The 20,127-nt window shown below is 42.0% G+C and overlaps 2 long non-coding RNA genes across 2 annotated transcripts in view; one reads left to right on the forward strand and one right to left on the reverse strand.

The window, feature by feature from the left end:
- Nucleotides 1–20,127, forward strand: part of LOC132213843 (uncharacterized) — a 155,274-nt gene that overhangs the window by 109,820 nt on the left and 25,327 nt on the right. The gene's annotated exons all lie outside the window — the stretch shown is intronic.
- LOC132213844 (uncharacterized) overlaps nucleotides 9,647–20,127 on the reverse strand; it is a 96,470-nt gene continuing 85,989 nt past the window's right edge. The window contains exon 3 of the long non-coding RNA XR_009448079.1: nucleotides 9,647–10,071. This is a non-coding gene — a long non-coding RNA (uncharacterized LOC132213844). The remainder of the gene's footprint in view (nucleotides 10,072–20,127) is intronic.

The raw sequence follows: 20,127 nt of genomic DNA on the forward strand, positions 1-20,127 counted from the left end.
GAGGGGCAGAGAGCAGAGGTAATCAGACTGCCTTATCAATAAACAAGTTAAGAAGCCAAAACTCTGGTTATTACATTTTAGAAGAAAAAATGCCCTGAACTCATAACTTAATTATAATTTGAGGGGGGGGGGTGCGTCTTATGGACTAAACCTTCTATTTGCATTCATTAACACTCTGACAGGGGTAGTGAAAGAAGAGGGAATGGGTGGAGGCACAGTGCCAAATGCAGGGTCCAGGAGGACTGGGGGCCATGCCTCAAAGACTTAAGCTGACTATCCATTTCGGCTCAGACATAACATTTTTTAAAAAAATTTAAGCAAAAGTATATGATGTTAGGTCTTCCATGATGTACTTCTCTCCTTCTTGGTGAGAAGCATTGGGCTTTGGTTTCATGTTTGGTCTTGCATAAACTCCACTCTGTATGATTAATATGCACCTCACATGGTCAAATAAGAATGTGCTGCCTCCAACTCAGTTGCATAATCCCAAAGCCATAGATTAGCAAAAATCATACCATGAGTTAATTGTTTTCTTTTTTTAGCAGGAAGATCATATTGCCAGGAGAATACAACTTTGGAGTTGTCAAGTGCCAGGTTAAAGCTTTCCTTTGTAATCTTATGATCTGTCTTCAAAGTTGGGAGGAGAGGGTTCAGTCTTTACAGATATTAACACGTGCTATGTACCGTTGCAGTTGAATTTAAAAATTAAATAAACAGCCAAAACCGGTTTGGCTCAGTGGATAGAGCGTCGGCCTGCGGAATGAAAGGTCCCGGGTTCAATTCCGGTCAGGGGCATGTACCTGGGTTGCGGGCACATCCCCAGTAGGAGATGTGCAGGAGGCAGCTGATCGATGTTTCTCTCTCATCGATGTTTCTAACTCTCTATCTCTCTCCCTTCCTCTCTGTAAAAAATCAATAAAATATATTTTAAAAAAAATTAAATAAACATATTAGAAGTTAATAACCTCTGAAGATTTAGGACATGTCATTCTACACTTTTAATTTTATCAGTAGCAATGGAATCAATATGGTATCAGGATTTACTGTATAAGTTTAATGGACTTGAAAATTTTAAGAGCCCAAATGAATAGATGATATATTTTTTATCAACATAAAAATTGGTCAAATATATAAATTTAATTCACTTAAAATTTGGAGTAAAATCCTTTTTATTGGCATTAGAAGATGTTTCAGGGAGAAACAAGTGAAGTTAGAATCTTGGTCTTAACCTCACAGGATTTTCTAGCTTCAGAGATCTCTGTTCATATTTCTTGCTTGCTGTGATTGGAACCATGCAAGCCAATCGGTAGACCTACTGTTGAATTTCAGTTGGTTGCCCAAGTTTGCCAAATCCTTGGAAGGACCCTGCCAACAAGCTAACACTCATTAGCTAGCTTCCTCACTGCAATAGTCATTTTCTCTCATTCTATTTAAAGCAACCCTCCTCATACCACGGTAAATGATTTTACACTGCACGAAATGTGCTGAAGCATTCACATTGTGGCTGATTACAAACCACACAGGAATAGGGCTTTACTCCTAAAGCATATTTTGTGCCGGCCCTGGGTCTTTGTTGCTCACTTTTGGCACTCTTTGCCAACTCAACATTCTCCAAGAAAGTGTAAATCCTACCACGGGAAAACGAGGTGTGGAATATGTGCCTCGGTTGATGACATCACCTTCTGGTTAGGGCTGTAAATTGTGTGAGACTGTGCAAACAGACACTGGCTCCTAAGTGCAGGATTTCATAGCTGTAGATTCTGACCTTGAAAATTCATCATTGAGGAGTGGAGAGCATCCCTCCTGCCTAGTGAGAGTCATTCTAGGATCTGCTGGGAACGCACTGGCCCTGGAGTCCAATGAATAGGAGGTTTACACCTGAAACTGCTACTGCTTTGGGCCAAATGCTTATGATTTATTACAGGTCTCAACGATACAATTCTGATAAACCAGCTAATGACTGTCTGAGCTGCCTTAACCTGAGGAAGGGACTGCCTTCATTAAGTGACTTCAGGGTCTCCAAGAAGATCATTGAGCTGGTGAAGTGCTTGGAATTCTGTTGTTCAAACACAATTCCCTGGGGAAGGGACCTACTGCTGAAGTCCCTCTTAGTGTGATAGTGATCAACTTGGTGATGGTGTCCCCAAGGGGAAATCTGTCAAAATCTGAAGGCAATTTTTTTTAAAAAAATATATATTTTCATTAATTTCATAGAGGAAGGGAGAGGGACAGAGAGAAACATCAATGATGAGAGAGAATCATTGGCTGCCTCCTTCATGCCCCCCACTGGGGATTGAGCCCACAACCCAGGCATGTGCCCTTGACCAGAATCGAACCTGGGACCTTTCAGTTTACAGACCGATGCTCTATCCACTGAGCCAAACTACCTAGGGCTGAAGGCAATTTTAATTGTTATAACTGGAGAGAAAAGATGCTACTCGCATCTAATGAGTGGAGGTCAGGGATGCTGCTAAGTACCCTACAGCGCACAGGACAGCCCCCACAACAAAGAATTATCCAGCCCAATGTCAATAGTGTCGAGGTGGGGACTCCCATCTTAGTGTACATGAGAGATTGAGAGACTTACTAAAGGGGACATTGGAAGCAGCATGGGGAGTGTGGCCATGTGGGAAATATAAAAGCCATCGCGCAGAGAGGGACACATAATGAAAAACACCGCCTTTCACTGAGGGTTGGCCTTGAATCTATGCTGGAAAATCATGTGTTCATAGATTTTCTTTCTTTTTTTTTTTTTTGGTTAAAACCTCAGAAAGAATGAAATAAAGCAACATAGGCTGTCCCTGGTCTTTATTCAAGTTGATGGAAAGAGTGGCATGAAAAGAGGAGGTTCCCCCTGGAGAGTACAGGATGGAGGACCCAGGTGAGCAGTCTGTAGCAACCCCAGTGGGGCTCTGGCGGATTCCATGGAGGAAGGTGGACACACTAAACTGCTTCCCCTAAGTAGCTGGGTTTTCTGTCTTCGTAGCAAACCGAATCTCAGTATTACCCAGTCAGTTGTATGTGAAATTCCAAACCTGCAGGAAGTGGTTGGTTCCTCTTCTTCCCGGTTTGTGGGTAATAGATTTGGAATTAGATGGTAACAATGGGTGAAGCATGGAGAACAGACATTTCCCCAGGCAAATTCTCCAGAAGTGGTGCATAGTCAAGAGTTTTCAACAAAGGTTTGACATGACAGTTGTTTATTAGCCTCTCATAAAAAAGACAGTAGGGAAAGCTCTGGGATGCAAGACTGGGTGGCGTGTAGAGAAGGCGTTGAAAGAGTGGTACATTACAGGCTTGCTTTCCCCATCCACCAGTAACACAGGCCCCCTCCTTAACTTGCTTTGCTGAAATTTGAACTTGTGTGCATCTCGATTATCTCTGCAAATTACACCAGCAACGTGTCAATAGTGACCCACCAACCTCTCAAACCAGAACATGCCGTAGCTCTCTTTCTGCTTCCTCTTTGTTCATTAAGTAACTGCCCAGGCTTCTTTGGTGTTTTCTCTGCTCACATGTCAGCTAAATGAGGTTGCTTTGCAACCACAAAGAAACCTTTTGCTAGTGCTGCTGCCTCGCGTTACCAGAGCGCTAAGTGCTGCTTGGCGTGAAGAACACCAGTCATTGTGGCCAAACTTCTGAGATGTGCAGGAGGCCAAATGTCGGACTGCCAATCAAGCAGCAAGGTGGAAAATTCTTGCCTTTCTCTTGGCTCAGGTTAATTGGTTGGGGGAAAATATTAAAACTCAACAGGCAATAAGAAGAAAGATTTCATTCTTTAATGGACTTGAGCAGTGCGAGAAGCTGTGCAAGCATTACCGTCCATCGATAATCCCACGTCACCTAACACATACAGGCACAGGCACACACAGACAACACAAGGACTCCAAGAAGTTGTGTCTTTGGCTTCCATGGCTGAGCTTCTAGTTGTGCAAATCTGCATACGAGGAAAAAATTACGTGCAAAAGTTAACAGTTCACGTTCTGCCCTTGTGGCCCTATGAAAATGATCAATCCATTCTCAAGGATTCAGAATGAGTTGTAGAAGACTTGTTGTTAGTAACAATAGTAATCATTTAATAATAGTGTAGTGCATTAAGTGTCACACAGAATATACACACGTGCTATCTTGTGTGATCTGCACCACACCCTTCGTTCTCTCATTTATTAGTGGCCTGCTATGTGTCAGGCACTGGGCTCAGAAGATTAATTGGGAAGTGAGATTACGTAACTTGTCCAGGATCGTACAACTTCTAAGTGGCACAACTTGGACGTCACCCAAACCTTCTGAGGGTCACACTCTTTCAATGAGCTTCATGTTACACTTCTCCCTCCCCTCAATAACTGGCATTCGCCTCATGTAGGGGAATGAGTGGGGCCCTGATTTAATGACAAGCTAGTCATGTTGCTTGTTTATCTCATTAAAATATTCCTGCAAGGAAGAAGGGACTCAGCCCATCCATTGGCATATCTGGACCATGTTCATTTAGCCCCTTATTTTACCAGGGGATCATTGTAACCTCATAGAGTCATTCACATTTCCCCTAATGAACATTATCTGCAGACTACTGCCTCTGGTCCTCAGCATTTTCAGGAATAAATTAGCATTTGCATTTCAACATTTCAAGCATAATGAGTGCATGCAGATGATGTTATTGTATTTTACAGAGGGCCAAATTGTGTCATAGGGTCATAAAGTAACCTGCTTAAAACCACATAAACATCCCATCCCTCCACAGCCAGACCTTTTGGGAACATTTGTCACATGTAGGTTTTTGCAAAAGGGAGTGTTTTTCATTGAATGTGCCACATAGTTCTTATAGACACATTGGCTCTGTAGCTCCTTGGTTTTCCTTGGACTTGCTAGTTCAAGGCCATGCTGATTCTAGGATGCTCTTTCACATACACACATCACCGTTTATCCAAAGGATCAAACAGTTTCCTCTTTTTAAAACAAACATTTTTATTGAACTTGTTGGGAACATATTGGTTAAAAAATGACATAGGTTTCAAGTGTACAATTCTGTAATACCTCATCTGAAGAGTTTCCTCTTAATCCACACTGAAGACCCATTGAATGGGAGGCTTATCGCACATTCTGCATCTCTGATTCCTAGTTCTGGAGTCAGTGATGAACACTTCTCTCATTCATTCATTCATTCATTCAGTCAGTCAGTCAGTCAGTCATCTATTGACTCACTCCTGGGTAATCTATGGGTATTTATTGAGTACATATTCTGTGCCAAGTGGTAAGCAGTCCTTTGGGGATTCATCAGTAAACCAATAACTCAATGCTTGGGTACGGGGGGCATAATGTCAGGGGGTGGTATGTGCAGTTGTGTATGTGAGTGCATCTGTGTGAACTAAATCACCTATGTCATTACCATAATTCATTTACAAATATTCTCAGATTTGAACAAATGACGAGCTAGTCCAAATGTGTAAGAGAAAAAAAAATTTCCCAAGGGTATCTTTGGTTCCAAATTCTCCACAATGTCCCCATAATCTATCCTCTATGCACTTTCACCTGGGGATGGCTTTTACTTTCGGACTCACCTCTTCTGCCTTTTAACTTGCATGTAATCAATGGAGGTTATACACACTTTTCTTGCTACTGGAACCATCATGTAGATTAAACATCTAATCTCCTGTGTTGTAAATGTTTACATTTCAGTTTTCCTTGCTGCCTCAACATCCCCACAGACAGGCCATGAGCATCCTGCCCAGGTGACCAGGTGCACACTGTGATAAGCTGGTCCCTACCACTAGTTCTCCTTCTTGCCCTTCCCTGACTATGACATAGTGACCATCAGACACACCAATGAAATTCCCTCATGCCTTTCCCGGTACCCTTCACTCTGACGCCCAGTGGAGGCACTGGCCCGGGGTCCTCACTCTCTCTTGGCTCCCCACCTGCTTTTTGAGCCCCCTCCCTTAGGGCTCTCTCCACGTGTGGCTCCCTTGTGGCATGCGGTGGCACTGTCTAGGAGCTATGGGCATAATACACTTTGTTTTCCTGCACCTCTTCTGTGTCTCCTCTTGTGGCCACATCCAAATATCAGACACCTTTTACTTCTCTCCTTCCCAGAGTATACATTTCTCCTCCCAAGAAATTAACCTATGGTTATATTTTAAAACAAACAAAAAATTTTCCTGCAAAACAGAAAACCAACACTTGGCAGGCTGTCATTTGGCATGTGACTCATCTGGGCTGCAGCAGAGCAGGGAGCAATGGAGCTCCCCTCCTGCCCTCATCCATGCAGTGGCCCCCGAGGTCAGGACAAGGTGGGCCAATGGGCGATGGGTGCAGAGAGCTGCCTGCACCAGGGCCTGGCTCCTTGATTGTGATCACTCTCCTGCTGTGTGGCTTTCTCAAGTCGCTTTCCCTCTCTCTGCCTCTGTTTTCTGGTTGCCTGGGGTTTCCCAGCTTTGCTCAATCTCATTAAGAAATGTGTGGCTGTATTTTTCTATACCAACATTTAAGTACTTGCCCAGGGATCTGCAGGCGCGTGTTCCTGGAAAGACTTTGCACGGATTTTCCACTGCCTGCTGCCCTCGCCAGCACTGGGAAAACTGCTGGGTTTTTTTTTTTTCTTCTTCCTGGTTGCATTTGCCACTTACCCTACTGAAAACAGGAATTAAGACTTTAGACAGCTGCTTACCACATAAAACTTTCAAATCAAATATTCCTATTACATTTTCTTAGGGAAAAAGTTCACTCGACTAGATTAGCAAAATGAAGGTAAATATGAAGTAATGCCAGTGGCTGCCTGCAGAAGGTGTTTCTGACTTTCCATGTTGACTTCAGGGCCCAGAGCATTGAGGTGTCTGTGACATTCTGCTCTGTGTCACATTTGTGAGTAGGATGATGTTGTAATGCGCCCGTAATGGCTAATATTATGTTCATGGAGATTGATGCCAATGCGTACTAATATATGTTTAGTCAGGTGGAGGCATTCCCAACTGGTAATGTAACCTGTGAGGTTAAGTAGCTTACACATATAAATAGAACAAGGAGGACTCAACTCACCTTCTGGACACTGCCTTTACCCCAGAGTATACGTTTGCTTGATGTTGTTTTCTAATGCCTAAAGTTTATTTTATTTTGTTCTCTAACATTTAAAGTCTGGGTAAAACATATCCTAATCAAATTATTCAATGAATGGAACTCGAATCTTTCAAAGGGCCTAGAGTGGAGCTGGGGAAGCTAAACACTAAAGCACTTGGGTGAGAGAGAGCAGGTCACTGCTCCCGATGTGGTCTTCTTGGTTACAGCCAGCTGACGTGAGCAAAAGGGGTAAATGGGACAATTCAGGAGGTTAAACTACCTACCTCATTTACCCATATAAGCAGCAGGAAGAATAAGAGATGGGGCAAAATCTTCTTGCTACTATTACCTACCTTTGTGGGAGAAAGAGCTTAACGTCTCAATGCTATCTTGTATCAGAAAGCTTAGGACCCCTTGATATGGATTTCTTGGGAGCTGTGCACATAAAATGGTTCTTTAAAGTATAGGGAAGCAGTGAAACACTTTTCAAAATAATGGGATTGTGTAAAACAATGAGTTCTCTGCGGACAGCCAGTGTGCAGCAGAGCCTTCTCAGACTCCAGGCCAAACCCATGCCACCTATCCTCGGGGAGTGGGGGGAAGGCCACAAGTCCTCTGGAGCTGGTAGCACAAAGCACCACCTTTGTCGTCAGAGCCCCATCACCAGCGCCTCCCCCAGCGATTCTTTGCCACATCTGACACGTTTAAGCAAGAGACATCTCTTACCAGGAACTTTCTCAGAATATGCTAGGAAATTAAGTTTAAATAATAGAAAACAGAACACAATTTTTATAGTCAGTAAATCACATGAGGAAGCAGAACTGTCCTTGATACCCCAAAATGCCAATCTCTGAGGGCACCTGTCCCCATGCTGGGGCTGCCACGGGGGCCAAGTCCCTCTTCCTGCGTGGCCTGCCTGCATTCCTGCTGTCCTCACTCTGTCTTCCAAAGCCTCACAAGTGGACACCATCTCTAGAACCTCTGGGGTCCACATGTCATGTTCATATTCTGCATCATGAGATGACAGACTTTTGTTTCCTCTGTCTCTGTTGTTCACAGCCATATGACTTGGGAGAAGCTGCCCAGCCCAACCCAGCTCTATGCCACCCTTGTGGGAAGTCAGCGAGTGAGGATTTCATAATCTGGAGAGTAAAGGAGGAGCTGGAATTCTGCCCCAAATGATAGAGATGTTTCAGGGTACTTTCCCCAAGATGACCATTGACATGTGAGAAGAGAATCAGGAGTGTTTTCTTTTTTTTATATATATATATTTTATTGATTTTTTTTTTTTTTACAGAGAGGAAGGGAGAGAGATAGAGAGTTAGAAACGTCGATGAGAGAGAAACATCGATCAGCTGCCTCCTGCACATCTCCTACTGGGGATGTGCCCGCAACCCAGGTACATGCCCTTGACCGGAATCGAACCTGGGACCCTTCAGTCCGCAGGCCGACGCTCTATCCACTGAGCCAAACCGGTTTTGGCAAGGGGTGTTTTCTGATTGCCGAGAGTTTGTAGTTCGTTGGCCTTCTCTTGTGCTTCACTGTGAGGGTGTGCCTATGTGAGTACGAGTGTCCAGGAGAGGAGATACAGTGCCAAGAAGCCCAGAAAGAAGACTCATCTTGAGAGGTGAAAGGACTTCCTCCACGGAGAACCCTGTGCAACTTTATGGGCTGGCCGAATGCCAGAGATCACTTTAATAGTGGAAGAGGTCAACCAGAACCACGTGACTGGCTAGCAAGGAAGTTAGAGCAAGTTTTCATTGGGATAGGAGTTGTATCAGATGTTTTAGAAGGTTGTTTGCAGTGCTTAGATATTAGGATTCTATAAATAGTGGTCAGTGAAGTCAAGAACACACACATGCACACAGTCAAGCACAGAAGCATTCAGAGGTGTGTCCTAAAACTATACACCTTCCCATGGAGAGCAGGTCCACACCCGGGGGAGTGCGGGTCAATGGCAGGTTCTCAAGAGTTTTACCTACAGGTAAGACGTGACTTGTTTGTCAGAAGGGCAGGAACCCCTGGAGGAAAGGAGACATCGCGGCAGGAGGAGGAGGGGCCGGAAAGAAGAGAGGAGAAAATAACCAGAAGGCAAGCCTTACCTTTTGGCCTCGTTAAAATACTGCGCAATGGGCCCCAGGAATCTAGTTCTGGAGCAAGTCCATAAAGTAAGCCTTCAGAAAGTTTGCACAAAAGATTCTTAAGTAAGCTCATAAATGTGACACCAAGCAAATACTCGGCAAAATTCAGCCAAGTCATAAAAGGAGTTGCTGGGACCATGTGGCAGCATTACCTGTGCTCACACAAGCTTGAGTGCAGGGTTTCCCTGCTTCTAATTAGGGGTCCGGTTAAGTGACAGAGATCTCAGGGTATATTTATATTTGGTCCTGGGCCAGTTCTTTCTGGTCTCTGGACTCTTGTCATAAAGGGGAACCAATATAAAGTAGGACAAGACCAAAGAAAACATGTGAAGTTTTTATTGTAGAAATGAGAACTTTTTATGGTCGATGCCGGTCTAGTGTGACCACATCACGGCTGGAGAAGTAGGGTACTTGGGAGAATGCTACCAATCTTGGACTGTTTGGGATTTGTCCTGACTGTGTTCTTCTCATTATTTTGTTTTTAATGGAATCACTAGAATCTTCTGTTCAGGCCCTATTCACTGATGGGCAAAGCTGAGTTGGAGGATCCCTTGGCCTAACAACATAGAATGGCACATGCATCGGTTTCCCCGGCTGTCTCAATGAAGTACCACAACCTCAGGGGCTTAAACCATAGAGATTTATCATGTGACAGGTCTGGGGGCTGAAAGTCTGAGACCACAGTGTCAGCAGGGTTGGTTCCTTCTGAGGGACAGCAGGGAGAATGTGTTCTTTGCCTCTCACCTAACTGGTGGTGGTTTGCTGACAGTCTTTGACATTCGTTGGCTCATAGAAGCATCAACCTTGTCTCTGGTTCTTTTTTCACACGCGTTCTCCCTGTGTGTGTCTATGTCCAAGTTTCTCCTTCTCATAAGGACACCATCTGTTGGGTTAAGGTCCACATTAATGGCCTTATTTTAACTTAATCAAGTTAAAATTAGAGAGCTAATCAACTCTGTAAAAACCCTGTCTCCAAATAATGTCACATTATGAGATCCTGAGGATTAGCACTTCAATATATGAATTCAGGGGGTGGGAGGGGCAGCACAATTCAACCAATGACAGCCTGGTTTCCAAACCAGGAGGGAAAGAAGCTACTGTACATTCAATTTTCTTTAAAAACCTGAGAAAGACTCTACAATACTCTGATGAAGACGGCCCTCAGAAGTACTACTTTAAATAATTTATTTCTGAAGATTGACACACTTGTTCATTGCCCCATTATAAGGACTCATTTGAGAAATACTATAGTTTATAATTAAGCACCAAGAACAAATGTAGGTCCACTTCTTTTCTGGCAATAAGAACCACATCATTCACCATGTTTCACTTTTCACTTGGGTTGGCAGACATCTTAGAGTCAAATGATATTGAATCTTGGTTCACTCACTTATATCTTCTTCTTTGGTTGGACTTGGTTTTCTGTTTTGGTTTCTCTGCTTTCATCTCATAGACTTCATGTGCCTCTGCCCAGCAGTTTCACAGCCTTTCCAGAGAGAGGTGGGATGCACTTTGATGAAGCAAAACGATGACTCTCAATGTCAGGGTTGCCTCTTCTGCCCCAACTCCAGAAGCCATGGTCCATCATAACCTTCTCAATGGGATTTGCCCCAGCGTTCCTAGATTATCTTTAAAATATTTTAAATTGATTTTAGAGACAGAGGATGGGAGAAGGATAGATAAATTGATGAGAGAGAGACATCAGTGGGTTGCCTCCTACATGCCACCTACTGGGGATTAAACCTTCAACCTAGCATATGACCTGACCAGGAATTGAACTGGTGACCTCTTGGTTCATGGGTCAGTGCTCAACCACTGAGCAATACCAGCTGGGCCTAGATGATCTCTTTAGACTCACCTCCAACCTTCCACATCTCTGCTAGCCAGAGCTTTTGTAAACAGTGTTTTAACCCTGCTTACAGCATCGAGCTGTTTACTCCTGAGTGAGCTTGTATTTGATAGGAAATTTAACCTTTAAAAAATCCAATTGCATAAAATATCTAAGCATCTCCTTTGTATGATAAACAACAGCAGTGGCAGAAAGTCCAGTTTGTGCAAAAATAGACTTTAGGGAAGAAGTCATTTCTCTGGAATAGGAGGAATCCAGAATAGGGAAAGCTAGCGCTCTCTCTCCCTCTCTCATACACACACACATTCCTACAAACAAAGTAACACCAACAAACTACTAACTCAACTTGAATGTTCATTTTTGGTTCCTTTATATCACATAAAGGGATTTAAAAATATTTGACTAAAGCATTTTATTTGTGAATACCTCACAAGCATCTGAAGCTGGGTGTACCTCAAGAATTTTACTAGGGTTGAACATCTTTTGAGAATCACATGGGACTGTGCATTTTAGTCACAGTTGCTTCACTTTTACAAGCAGCAATAAAATACGAGGACTGGCACACTGAGTTAGGGACTTCAGTCTCCTGTGTTTGCTCTGTATTGTGAATTCATTTTTGCACTGGTTCTTTCAGATCTAAATGTGTACTCAGCTATGCCAGCACCCTTTTCAGTTTATCTTATAAAATTTTTAAATTCTACATCTTTTTTTCAGTTCCAGAAAGCCTTTTATTGGTGTCTGAATGACATTGTATTCATTTTTAAAAAGTTCTTCTCTTCAAACTCTACCTATTCGGTATCAACAGGTGAATATACTTCTTCCTCTGAATCCTCAAGTGAGTTGTTGGAGTTATTTTGCCTCCTTATGCTTTTCTGTAATTGTAGCAAAGGTGTGTGTAAGGCAGAGGGTCTGGGGAACAGTGGGGAACAAGGGAGCAGCTGGAGGAATGGGATCACACCAGGAAAAGACCTTTCATGGACAAACCAGAGTTGAAGCTGGAGCAGGGAAAATCTGTTTGGAAAAGGAGAGGTGTCCTGCAGCCATGTCCTGGGCAGGGCTCTATTACTATGCAGATACAGACATTTCCCCAGAGGGGGAGGACCTCAAGGTCTCTCTCTAGTATATAGAATATGATGGAGAGAAAATATTATTTTAGAATAAAGCCCGGGTGTATGTTGTTGTCATTGTTTATGTAGTAGCTGGAGAAATAATCATTCTTTATAAGTATGTGAAATACTTTTCTGGTAAAACCATTTAAGTGTAGAGTTTGTTGTTATTGTTTACTTGTGGGTTTTAGGGTAGTTTAACTTTTTTTTATTGTTTACTTTCTATTTAGGCTTTCTCTTCCAAATTGAGTTTATTGTGTTAATGAATAATGGAGTTAGTTGATTACATTAGGACTTCATATATATTAAATATAAATAGCTGATAGCTCAATTTTGAAAATGTATTTTAATAAACACTGCCTTTATAATAATTCAAAGTGTGTGTATACATTTTGGGGACACTATATATATTTTTAATATGCTTTGTAACGAGGTCTTTTGTTCTCTCATTTTAGTTCTAGTTTTGTCAGATTTGCCTAACTTTGTAAAAGTTTATTCAATTTATTGGTTATTTTCAAAGAACCATTGTTTTGTATCATTAATTCTTTTTTGTTTCTAATTTGCAATACTTTTACAGTTAACTTTATCCATCCTACTGTTCTTAGTTGTACAGTGTTCACTGTTTTTAAATTCTTAAATTTATTTATTTTAGATGATAAAGGCATCCAATGCTACTCACAGATCATTCATGTAATTCTGGCTATGTCGTTTTGAGAGACTTTCTAATTTTTTTCTCACTTTTGTTTCTAGCATCTCATTGCTTCATCATGGGCTCATTTTGCTTCTTGCTGAAATATAAACTATAGTAGGTGTCTCCCAGCCATGGTCCATGTGCAGTACCCTGAAAATGTCTTTATTTTGCTGTCAATCTTGAGTGACGGTTTAGCTGGTTTAGAATTCTAGGTTGAGTTATATTCCCTCAGCAGTTTGAGGTAATTTTTGAATTGTTCTTGGACACCCATTGATGCTGATATAAACTGCTGTTAATTTGATTGTCATTAATTTCTAAGTAATCTCTTATTTCATTCCTTTAATTTTTTAAAAAATTTTATTTTTTATTGAATTTATTGGGGTGACACTGGTTAACAAAATTATATAGATTTCAGGTATACAATTAACCAAACATCATTTGTACACTGTATTGTGTGTCCGCCACCCCCCCCCCAGCTCCCCTCCCCCTCCCCCCCCTCCCCCCCCCCCCCCCCCCCCCCGCAATCAGCACATTGTTGTCCATGAGGTTTTTTTTCCTCCTTTTTTTTCTTTTTTGCTCAATCCCTCCAACTGTAAGGAGAGGTGGGTTGGGGGGTTGGGGAAGGGATTAAGTTGTATTTTCTTTTTTAAATCTTTAGCATTGTGCAATTTAGATTTGTTTTTTTAACTATGTTAGAATCCAGGATGCTTTTTATTCTGAGGACTCAGTTCTTTCCTGAAATCAGGGAAAACAGAGATCAGAACAACAACAAAAGATTATTTTACCATGAATAACAAGTAACAAAATGTAGTAAAATTATCAATCAAAAGGCAACCAATAATAAATAGATGACTTTCAAAATCCCATATGTGTGAAAGTCGGCTGAAAAAATCTTTTGGGTTAAAGCAGAAACTGTAAAGGAAGTTAAGTGCAAAAGCTAAACAACAATGAAAGCATACATGTCAGAATTAGATCTCTACCTTTTGGCTTCATCGTATTTTTTCTCTATTTCTTGAATAGCCATTAGATGTATATTGGCATTTGCTTTGTATTATCCAATCTCTTTTCCTTTCTCCATCTTTTTAATTTCTCTCTGCTTCATATTGGGCGAATTTTTCAGATCTAGATTCAAATTCAAATGCAGTGTTTGCATAAGCTTGACCTTAATAAGGACATTTATTAACCTTATATAGTAAAGAAAAACACACAAATGCAGTGTCAAATTCAGTTTTTTTTTCTAGTATACAACCACACATATCAATGGAGATTAAAAAAATGAGTGACTGAGTATAACTTTCAAATTTAGAATGTACTAGTATATTGATTCCCTTTCAATATTGCCTATTTCCTCATCCCTCTCTCCAAACATCCATTATTTCTCTCAGGCATTGTTCTTGATTTATCTTTTCTAGAATTCTAAACATTCTTATTTAAAAGTCTCTTTCTGGCCTCTTTGTTGTGTGAGTTATTCCATCTGTTTTGTCAGTTAGTTTCTCTCAGGTGTTGGTGAAGGGCAGACTGAGGAATCGGATTGGATTGCCTGCCTGAAACCCTGGTTCCACTGTTTAAGGCTGTGAGAGCCCAGTAAGTGATTGCCTTCTGTGTGCCTCAGTTTCCCCATCCGTAAAGTGTAGGTAATGCTAGTTTCTTCCTCAAGGAGTTGTCATTTACACAGTTAATATCTGTAAATCACTTTTCAGATCCTTTGAGTATGATAAATTCTATTTTCCACTGCATAGGAACAAAAATTCGAGTGGGTACAGATTTGGGGGCCCACACTGTTGCCCCTCCCCCTCTTCAGAGCCCTTTACATTATTTCCTGTCTGCTTTACAAAAGGCTAATTTGTATTCTTTGGAAGGCAATAGAATTTCTTTTGTTTAATTACCTTTTTGCAATGCTTATAGAATACTTTCATTGTCTTGAATAAAGAATATGTCTAGGCAGGGATTTCTTTTCACAAATTTTTCTTATTAATACCTCGTGCTCTCTTGTCCTAGGTCCTTTTCAAATAGGCGAGTTTCTTTCTGTCATACATTTGATTATGGTTTCTGTCTGCTACCGACTGAACGTTTGTCTCCCCCAAATTCATTTGTTGAAGCCTAATCCCTAATGCAATGCACTTGGAGAGGGAGGTAATTAAGTCAGGGTGCTGCAGCCTCAAGAATGGGACCAGAGCCTTTATAACAAGAGACAGGTGAGAGCTTGCTTCCTCTCTCTCTCTCTCTCCCTCTCCCCCTCTCGGCCCTGGGAGGACACCAGGAGAAGACAAGACAACCCTCTGTAAACCAGGAAATGGGTCCTCATCAGACAAGGGCTCTGCCAGCACCTGGAGCCTTGACTGTGAGAAATAAAACTTTGTTTCAGCCACCCAGTCCCTGGTCATTTGTTCCTGCAGCTGAAGCCGACACGCTGCCCATCGGCTGTGTTTTCTTCTTACTTTCTGTCAGCCTGTTTTCTCATCTATAAAACAGGGCAAATAATACCCATCTTGCAGGGTTGTTCTGAGAATTACTCATGATCAAGTACGTAAGGAGTCTACCCTGTGCTGTGTTAATAAATCAAATACCTGCAATAATAATGCAACAGAAAAAAAAGCATGATGGGCACATTCTTAAAGGGGTCCTTGCTGTCTGTATTTCCAGTATTTTCTAATGCTAAGTTCTGTCAGCTTTTGAGTTCTTAAGCAATAGTAGAAAACCTAGCAGAATGACCTGCACATGGTAGATGCTCAATCATTGCTTTTCTGAATTTGAGTTCATACATTGTTTAGCCTGGTTTCCCCAAAGCTGTCATCCTTCTTATTATTCCATCCCTTCCTCTTTTCTTCCAGGTGCTGCTTTCAGTTGTCTTTCATGTCATTAATGAATGTGTTGTTGTTTTTAATTTAGTCATCGCATTAAAACAACAAACCATCAGGCCACTTCTTCCCTTCGCCATCTGTCTTGTCATGTGAGACCCTTGCCATCAGACCAGCATGCCATTTCAGAAGCTATGCCCTCTTCACTTCACTGAGCACAGAAAAGAGGTTCTGAACAACGTTTCTCCCAGTGGTTTTCCTTCAGAGGAATGAGATTTCTCCTTTTCGATATGATATTTCCTTGAATCATGGATTTCCAGTTGCAGCCCCTCCCTGTTCCGCTGCACTTCTCTCACCAGTAGCTTTTATTTAACACAACTTAGCGAGCATGGCTGCCCGTAGCCCAGCCAGACACCAGGTGGGTTCACTACAGAGCTCTTTGCAAAGGCCATTGGGAATTGGGGTTTGGAGTTTGATGTTCAATGTTTTTGTTACTTTCTGATAAATGAAATTTAAATTCTCATTATATGAAATAGTGTGACGTGTGGTTTGGGTGTAATTCATGTGTGACGTGGATTCTGTGATAGTCGTCTTTGGCTGATTTATGTCAAGGGATGCCCTGTTACCAGCAGAGAGGTTCTCTTTTGGAGCAAAATACTAAATTTTAATGCCAATAATGTACCCAAGCCTAAAACCCAGGTCAAAGGAAACTAGGCTCAAGATAAACACCTTTATATATAACATCATTAGAGTGTTGTTACTTAATTTACCTGTAGACTCTTATGAGGACACAGAACACAGAATTGTCACAGGCATAGACCCCTTTCTCACAGTTGTAATTATAAACATTAGGCAATATCTGAAGAACTAAATATGCACAGTAAAGATGTAGATACATTTCTACATTTCTCCAGAATAGAGAATAGGTGGTTTGATTGATAACTAGGATAGATGGTTTGCTGGGTACTAAAATAAAATTTCTGAGTTTGGAAGTTATTTTTCTTTTAACTAAAGAAACAATGGACAACAGTGTGCTCCCAAGGAAAGTAAGAATTTATGAGTGTTGATCTGTGAAGACAGGCCCTAGGAAACCTTAAGTAAAAAGGCTCTAGGCTTCCCTGCCTGGGTTGTCCTTGGTGCTTCTATACTGTAGAAGTCAACAAGTTCATATAAAGTCATTTATTTCATAAAGACACCATTTTCTATATGGGTTAATTCATCTCTTGTATCACCCTGAGATGAGTTCTGTGGCAGGAAACTCATACCCAGCCTGCATGACCCTCAGCATCACACCCGGTTACACAGGTACGGGGGTACATGTAGCATCTGCCCTAAACATGGTGAGAAGGGTATAGTCATTAGAGATGTAGGCATCAAGAAATAATAACCTGGTAATAAAATAACCTATTAAATATTTATTGGGGGCCAATCTCTGTGTGAGGCACTTACCCAGAGGTTGACCATTTAGTCATTACATGTATTCTTCCTGATAAATATTGCTGCTCCTCTTTTATAAATGAGGGAACCAAGGGACTAGTACAATAATGGGCCCTGGCCTGGAGCTAGTAGCCCAGGTCCCTATTCCAAGATCTACCACTTAACAGTTGAGTGGCCTTGGCAAAGTGGCATACTGTGGACTTGGCCCTTGTGATGCTAAAGTCCCTTCCAGCGCTGACACCCACAGTGCTAGTCTATGCCACCATTCCCTCGTCTAGTCCACACACAGGATGGAGACATTGCTGGCAGACACTGTGTTTTCCTTCGCATTTATGTGATTACGGTTTACAAATATACTCATTCTTTGAGTATGCCAACTGCTCTCTTCAGAACACACCGAAGCCCAATACCCCACCAGAAGCTGGCTCAGAAAATACTCCGGAGGCTGCTCATGCTGGCTTGGAAACCATTTCTCCAAAATAAGCCAAAGAAAGATGCCAGTTTACTCTGCAGGGGAGAGAAGGCCTCTTCTAGAGGGGGCACAGGCATCCTGGGCTACTTATTCTTTAAGACCAAAGGTAATTATCACTATGCTGTTTTTAATGCCAACTGTGGGCACTGGAGTTACTAATCATTAATACTATGAATGCAACCTTCAGATTATTCCCCAGAGGGATTAGAGGCAGCCAATCCAGCCACAAGTGCTGACTGTGTAGCTCAGGCTGCAGTGGGAGCCCCAAGCTCCTTGGGGGAAGCGCCAGCCTCCCCGCTTCACAGGGGCCCTCGCCCAGCCAGGAGGCTTCCTCTCGGGCTTTGTGGCGTCCCCAGGACTCACACAGACAGTTTATCTTGTTCCCCAACAGAATGTGGTTTCTAAACCATCAATCTTAGCAGCTATGAGTGCCCCGAGGACTGTTTCACGGGGATTAGTTTGTGAGCCCGATCTATATATTTACAAGTTGAATGTTAAATATACTCATATGGAAGCTCTTGTAGGACACATTTGTATGGCAGGTCCGAGGACATCTATAAACTCTCTGATGAGGCTATCTGTTTATTTACTTGAATAAATATAAGGAAGAACAAAATGCTTGGAAGAGTTTCAAATGTGTGTAAATCTCATCATTCCCGGAGTTTATCTTAGTGGAGCCGATGAGGTGGCTAATCAGGATTCCTCTGCCAGTCCTCCTGGGTAGGAGAATGAGATCATGAGCCCCTTTCCGTGGACGATCGTGTAAGAACTGCATGCAGTGATCTGCATTTGCTGCATGGCATCTTCTTGGCATTGCGTTTGCAGGGCACTTGCAAAACAAAACAACAAGACAAAACAAAAGTGAGAATCTATGGCTTAATGTCTTCGGAGGGACAGAGTCTGGTCATGCTTGGTTTAGAAAATGAGATGCTGAGAAAGCAAGGTAAAGATGTTAACCTTTTAAGCACAAAAACCCTCAGCGTTGTCACCTATATCTTTTTGGTACTTTCTCCTTATATTACAGAAACACAGTTCAGGATTCCTAGTTCTACTGATCAAGGGGCCAGATGAGTTCTTCAGTGCAAATGTCAACAAGGAATAAATAAATTTTCTCTCTAGTGGGGCCGAGGAGGCACTAGTTCCAGTGTAAAACGGGGTAACGGCATTATCCAAACTCCATTCTACATGCTCATCAAGGCAGTTTACGCTAAAAGTCTTTTGTGTGGTGTGAAAAATAGGCATGAACTGTATTTTTTTTCGCAATTTAATATCCATTTCAGTTGAGATTTATGACAGAAAGTACTATAAAGCTGCAAATAAATAGTGTTCAAAAGCAAAACATAGCCAATCTCCATATCCCTCTATAAAAGTCTGGAATTCTTGCCCAGCATTCTTCAGAAATGCTATTTAGACTTCAAAGTATCCTTTCAATCCTCCCATTGGGTGCTAACCCCAGTCTCAGGCTGCCCTCATTTCCAATGTGACAGCATCTCGACACCCCCATCTTGACAGGAAGATGGCCCCACTGCCCGTCCCCCTTCCTCCCCACCTGGCTGGACTTTCCCCACCGGCTGCAAAGGCTTTGCTGCCTTTAGATAATACTCAGGACCCATGTATTGTGACACTGTAAGTTTCACATGTGATTCGTAAATACTTACTAACCCTTCTTTCAAGCTTCCCTTCTCTATCTTTCTGTAGTGACTCTAACTCTGTTGTCACTTTAGTAAACTAAGACAATCACTCCCAGGCAAGAGTACTTCATTGTACATGCAGTCAACAGAGGCTGAAAGGGGAAATCCATTTTATATTCCAGAGAAGACAAAGAGGGTCTGGCCTTTCAGAATAAAGACAAATGCATGGGAGAAGGGAAGATAACTAAAGTGAGAAGATCACTTTTTTCCCCACTCAACTACTCTTGGTGTGAAATCCTTGCTCCACTAGTTAGAAGTCGTGAGACTTTTCTGAGATGTTGGCTCCCCATAAGCAAAACAAGATAAAATGTCTTTTGTATAGGGTTCTAGCAAAGCTTAGGGACTATGAGTGTCAGGGGCCTTGCTCACTGTACATGCTGCTGTGGTCATAGCTGTAATGGTTGTTGTAGGAGATGGTGCTAATGGGCTGTTGGTGTAAGTGGTGTTATTGGTGATAGAGTTAATAGGGGGGGGGGGTGGGGGTGGTAGAGCTGGAGCTGTAGGCATTAGGGTAGTAGTTGGTGTTGGTGCAGGTGATGGTGGTAGTGGTGGAGATGGTGGTAAATATAGAGGTGTTGGTGATAGAGTTGTTGGTGATGGTGAGTGACAGGCATGGTGATATTAGCAGAGTAGTAGTGGTTATAAAGTTCATAAGTCACACATGTAAGATTAACCTCCACATTGCCTAATCCTTTGACCTTGGACAAAGTTAAAGAAAAATGTCAGGGAAAAGTTTTTGTGTTACAAATAATGGGAACTAGCAAGATCTCTTATCAAAAATGATCTTCCTGCTTCCTGCCACATGGTGAAAAATTCCACCATTTGAGATTCATACCTTGGGATTTATAAACATTTTTATGTTTAAGAGCCCTTGTTAAAATTTAAATATCCCCAC

This window comes from Myotis daubentonii, chromosome 12 (assembly GCF_963259705.1).
Source record: "Myotis daubentonii chromosome 12, mMyoDau2.1, whole genome shotgun sequence".
Taxonomy (NCBI): Eukaryota; Metazoa; Chordata; class Mammalia; order Chiroptera; family Vespertilionidae; genus Myotis; species Myotis daubentonii.